This window comes from Platichthys flesus, chromosome 7, assembly GCF_949316205.1.
Source record: "Platichthys flesus chromosome 7, fPlaFle2.1, whole genome shotgun sequence".
Classification (NCBI taxonomy): Eukaryota; Metazoa; Chordata; class Actinopteri; order Pleuronectiformes; family Pleuronectidae; genus Platichthys; species Platichthys flesus.
Window position 1 is genome coordinate 25,633,777 of NC_084951.1, and position 6,341 is coordinate 25,640,117.

The window sequence follows — 6,341 nt, forward strand, 5'->3', positions numbered from 1 at the left end:
TTGTTCTTGTATGTTTTCCTGCTAGATTCAAATAAAACGGGGAAATTATTAAAGTTTAAAATTCAGAAAAAACGGCAGATTTTACTATTGTTATTTACAATTTCACCTTTTTACCAGGGTATAATTCATGGATCTTGATATTTACCAGTTTTTTACGACAGTGTCTAATTTAGAAGGACTTTAATACATTAATAGAGACCGTTGGTTCTAAGTGGAGTTTTGTGCTGTTTGCTTTACTCGGATCAGTTCATTGTAGGTTTTGTTCTTTTTCTAGTATTTTTTTGAGAATGAAACAGAAAATCAAACTTGACCTTCAAGAGGACGAACTGTGAGGAACACGCCTCGGAGAACATCTGAAGGTGTTTGACGTCATCGTGAGGTTTCACCAACACAAATCGTGAAACGGCCTCAAAGTGCCGGATAATGGAGCTCGCTGTGGCTTAATGACCTTTCTGTGGATTATAAAAGTGGAACCGATTTATCTTAATGTGTTTCTGATTGTGATTTAGGGACGTTACGCTGAGTCAACATGAGATTACAGTCAGGGAAACCCTGTCATGGGGCCTGGGAGACACTTTCCCTTCTCAGAACCCGAGTTGGACTGAAACTAACATCCAGAGTTTGTATGTGGCTGCGGGGGTTTGTGTGTGTGTGGGGGGGGGGGGGGGGGTGTGAGCTACACAGGGTGTACTGAAGGTGGATGTTTGTCCGTCTCACCAGAGGAGGGAGTCCCTGATGCCTGGAGACGCTCGTGTCTTCACCCTCCTCCTCCTCCTCCTCCTCCTCGTCATGTTCCAGGTTTTCCACAAATCTTTCACTCAGGAATCAAAATGCACAACAAATAAAACACCAAATTAGCCTTTTGCTCTTTTCATGTAAGTGTAGTTTGAGTTTTCCTGTTCAGAAGGAACCTTCTCACGTCTCCTTGAAGGTGTCGGAGCTCCTCGTGTTTCAGCTCCGAGCTGGTTGGAGTTGGACGAGACTCTCGCTCATAAAACACAGCTCAGAACTGAGTGTTCAAAATAAAACTTTTTCTTCCTCTCATTCCTTTGCCCCATATGTGTAAATTATCCCATTAAAAGAAACTATTAAACTTCTCAGACCTATGAAAAGTGAAACTCCAGCCCAGAATCAACAGAGCTGCATGTTGAGGGCAGCAGCCCCCCCCCCCCCCCCCGCTGGGCCGCTGCTAAAGCCACAATCCAATCAAAGTAAAAGCAGAAATTTAGGTTCAGATCTTCGGGCCCTTTAGATTAAAAAAAGGGAAGTAAGTTCCCTCACAACTGTTACATAACATAACCTGGCTAATTGTCACAAGGTCGGCACATTTTATCTTTGGCTCTTCAAGAAGTTTTCCAGCTCGGAAACGTCTTACACGCTTCTCCCACTGGAACAGAGAGAGAGAGATAGAGAGAGAGAGTCAGAGAGAGAGAGAGAGAGAGAGAGTCAGAGAGAGAGAGAGAGAGAGAGAGCAAGAGAGTCAGAGAGAGAGAGAGAGAGAGTCAGAGAGAGAGAGAGAGAGAGAGAGAGAGAGTCAGAGAGAGAGAGAGAGAGAGAGAGTCAGAGAGAGAGAGAGAGAGAGAGTCAGAGAGAGAGAGAGAGAGAGAGAGAGAGAGTCAGAGAGAGAGAGAGAGAGAGTCAGAGAGAGAGTCAGAGAGTCAGAGAGAGAGAGTCAGAGAGAGAGAGAAAGAGAGAGAGAGACTACCCTGCAGGACGTCACAGGCCCCTGACTGCAGCGCTTCATGCAGATGATACCATGGAACCATGTGGGATCCATATCCAACCTTCGGGCCAAGGCGACCACATCAACAAGGCCACTGGGCCGTCGCCAGTTTCCTGTAGAGAACTCCCTCACATGGTTCTGGTCTGAGGTCAGCTGTGCTACTGTGTCACTTCTGATTGGCTAATGAACTCACTCGCTTTAGCTCCAAGTCGAGTAACGCAGCTCGGATCGTTTGCCACGTTTAGCTCCGTCTGTTTTATAGAACGAATACAAAGATGGACGGAAGACAGCTCCATGAAAGTGAAGCCAGTACAGGTCCCCACCTCCTCCATGTTAGCAGATAGGACATGGACCAAACTAGAAAGTAAAAACACATCTTAAACACATTTTTCTCAGTGATGGTTTCTGTCCTTTAGTTCTTATCACACTGATGTTCAGGTTTCTGATTGGTTTGGTTTTAACGAGAGGGTGAAACGTGATTGATAGATGAGAGCTGACTCTTGATTGGTCAAGCTTGTGTATCGCCAGGACCTTGATACTGAAGCTCCACCTTCAATCACATAGGTAGGTAGGTAGGTAGGTAGGTAGGTAGGTAGGTAGGTAGGTAGGTAGGTAAGTAGGTAGGTAGGTAGTTCAGTCAGTCTGTAGGTAGGTAAGTAGGTAGATAGTTCAGTCAGTGTTTAGGTAGGTAGGTAGTTCAGTCGGTCTGTAGGTAGGTAGAGACTTCAGTCAGTCTGTAGGTAGGTAGGTAGGTAGGTAGGTAGGTAGGTAGGTAGGTAAGTAGGTAGGTAGGTAGGTAGGTAGGTAGGTAGGTAGGTAGGTAGGTAGATGGTTCAGTCAGTGTGTAGGTAGGTAAGTAGGTAGGTCAGTCTGTAGGTAGGTAGAGACTTCAGTCAGTCTGTAGGTGGGTAGGTAGGTAGGTAGGTAAGTAGGTAGGTAGGTAGGTAGAGAGTTCAGTCAGTCTGTGGGTAGGTAGGTAGGTAGAGAGTTCAGTCAGTGTGTAGGTAGGTAGATAGTTCAGTCAGTGTGTAGGTAGGTGAGTAGGTAGGTCAGTCTGCAGGTAGGTAGAGACTTCAGTCAGTCTGTAGGTAGGTAGGTAGAGAGTTCAGTCTGTAGGTAGGTAGGTAGGTAGGTAGGTAGTTAGATGGTTCAGTCAGTGTGTAGGTAGGTAAGTAGGTAGGTCAGTCTGTAGGTAGGTAGAGACTTCAGTCAGTCTATAGGTAGGTAGGTAGGTAGCTAGGTAAGTAGGTAGGTAGGTAGGTAGAGAGTTCAGTCAGTCTGTGGGTAGGTAAGTAGGTAGGTCAGTCTGCAGGTAGGTAGAGACTTCAGTCAGTCTGTAGGTAGGTAGGTAGGTAGGTAGGTAGGTAAGTATAACTAAGTACAATAATCATCCCCACAGGACATTTGTAGCAATAGATCATTCGTACAATATAAAAACAAATCAACTTCTGTCGTACTGGATGAAGAGAATCAAATTTAAATTTAAGATGTTATTATTTAGATTCACTGAGCTGTTTGGAAGCAACAGAAACCGTTCATGGATGATTTGGAATGACACCGATTAACTAAGTTAGCTAACTCAAATCAATTGTTTACTACACATTGTTACTGCTGTGTGTAAACACTGGAGCTCAGCGGTGACAGGTCTCTGGCTGAAACACTCGTGAACACACACCCTTCTCTGGATCTATATATAGCTCTGTGGGCCTGGAATGCTTTGATTCCTTTGACACCCTCCACTGTTGAAGACAGACTGCAGATGTGTTTCTCTCCCTGTGATGACGGACGTTAATCCCTCCACAAGCAACTGAACGAATCCCTCTCAAATCACCTCGGCTCCAAGTGGAATAAATTCATTTCCAAACGGTGCAACCGGTGATTATTTGTGAAAGTTGAGGCAGAAATGCACTTGGTTGTTATGAGGGAAATTGTAATGGGAGACGTGAGCTTCTCCTTTCAGCCGAAATTGTGAATAAGGTCACGTTGTTTTGACGACCAAATATTGACTTGTGCACATCCGTATTGTGCCGAGAGTGTCGAGAGCTGTGGAATCCTGTAGGATACAGCTGGAAACCTGGGAAAGGCAGAAAATAGTTTTGACAACGGGGCCGATATTGTTTCTTGGGATTTTATACAGCTGTGCCAAAAAGGGAAAAATCCATGAGCTCTTCCACCACTTTTCCACTTTTCCACTGGACACTTGAATTCTTTCTACAAACATTTGAGTATCGATCAGAATCCTGTTACATAAGCTTCATCCAGCGTGGATGTATGTAGTTTCTATGTTGACGGAACAAATTACTTCATTCGTACAATTCGGAAAAAGGAGCAGAAGGTTTTCCAGGGATCTGGAGTTGTGGCAGGAAGGAAATAAGATTCCTTATTGCACAATGAGATGCCAGCGCTGCCCACACTGGACTCCTGTGTCAGCAGCTCCAGCTCCACTCGTCTAACATCTCCTGTTAATCATGAAACACGAGCTGCTCTAATTAGGCTGCGACAGGATGAGACTGATTCTCCGATCATGTGCTTCACTCCCATGAATGTGTTTAATTGATACCACAGGACAGTGGAGATCTGTTTTCACTTTCATCAGCTGAACAGAGTTTTTCTTCGGTCTGAGTTGTGGATCGAGGAGCGTTATGACAGTTCAACAAAAGTGATGTGGAAACTTTAAACCTTCAAGATGGAGAAAGGACGTCAGTGAAGCAGGAGACATCTAGTGGCCAACTTCTGAAATGCCATGTACTCGGATATTCATAGCACTGGAAATTGTTAACCATACAAAATAGTATTATTTCATAGGTGGATATTTAATATCTTTTTCCTTGGGGTAAAAAGAAGATACAACATGTTAATCATGAGCTACAGAGATTCTGGGAACTTTAGCTAGATGTTCGATTTCAGTCTTCTAACTGTGTCTCTATTCGGTTCTTTATTCATCCTTCACAGGCTGCGTACGATGAATGATTGCTTCACAGCAACACAATTAATGTGTCCATTTCGAACCGCTCCTTCAACCACTGTTCACAATGCGTCTTTCCATTCCCGATCATTCTTAGAGCGGGGGGGACCAAGCTAACGAGCTAGCTATCCGAACTGTAGTAACTGCAGCCGTTCAAGTAGCTAACGATAAAATCTCCTCCGTAGACCAGACGGCGTCATTGGGGCCTTCATGGTCAACGAGGCCCGAGTGGTGACCCCTGAATGACTTCATGATAGAATTTCAGCTTTGAAGTTGGTATTTAACGTTTTAAACCATCTAAACTCAGTATTATTATGATATATTTCCTGTTATGCTTTAGGTGAGACAGACCTGTTCATGTGTACCTGCTGTAGTGCATTCTGGGAAAAGGCTCCAGCCCTGCCACCCTGAACGGAACAGCCAATATAGACAGAGGATAAGAGGATGGACGACTGACTCTAAATATCATCATGAGGTAAAGAAAAGTGTGATCGGACTTGATGAAGAAGGAGAGAAGACTGATGTACCTGGCTGCCGAGGAAGCAGATCAAAAGTCCACGCTTCCCTTTGCCCCCTGAGTTTCCTCGCAGAAGTTTCCATGAGACACCACACGAGGCAACATTTCCATTTCGAAGTTCCACTGCTTGGATTTAAGAGCTCAATGACATGTGTTACACTTGGAAAAACTCGAACGGGGCAACGCTCTGGCCCAGACGAGCCAGTGAGCTGTTTCACATCGATGGAAAACGCTGCGTGAACCTGGAAAAAGTGGGTTTGCTCTGAGAAACACGGAAGTGCAAACTCGGCCGTCTGGACGGAGGCAGTTTTCCTTTCTTACGCGTGTGCCGCTCTCATTTGCTCATTCATAATTTGAGTTGCATAAGAGTTCCGTCACAGGGGAGGAATTTACATCTGGTAGACATGGCTGCCGCACGGCCATCCCCGACATGCCGGCCCTGTCCGCCGCGGTTCACAGAGTCACGGCAGTCACCTTGATCATCCAGCAGACTCCCTCACTCAGACTAATCCACGTCTCGATCCAGAGCAGATCCTCTGATTATCCCTCCTCCTCCTCCTCCTCCTCCTCCCTGGAGACATACACACATTTTCCTATGAATGGCCTCGGCTCTGACATGATGATGTATAGGATCCGTCACTGAGGCCACGCTGAAGGCTCAGTACACAGAATATAGGATGTTTGACACAAGTCTGGTGTCCGTCAACTTACTGATTTTCTGTCATATATAACGTTGAGTATGAACTGCATGTAGAAGTATATTTAATAGTTTGACATTCTAGGAAATAACACCTGTCAACGAGCAACTTTACAAGTCATAAACTATTAACGAACAAGATCTAATGTTGTTAATTACACATAAAATATAATTTCTTGATCCTTAGAGGGGTCTGATTCTTTCTGTGTGGAGTTTGAATGTTCTCCATGGGTTAACCTGGGTCTTCTCCTCAGTCCAGAGACTTGCAGGTTGCTGTTAAATTAATTGAAGACTCCAAAAGCAAGTTTGCATAATGTTCGTTTTGAAAAATGTATTCCGGGATCTTTTTCAGGCCAGAAGACACAGCATGTTTTTCAGACGGAAAATTCTTTGGCCAAAACACAGGTGAAACTCGCAGGAAGCAATTCACGGCATTAAA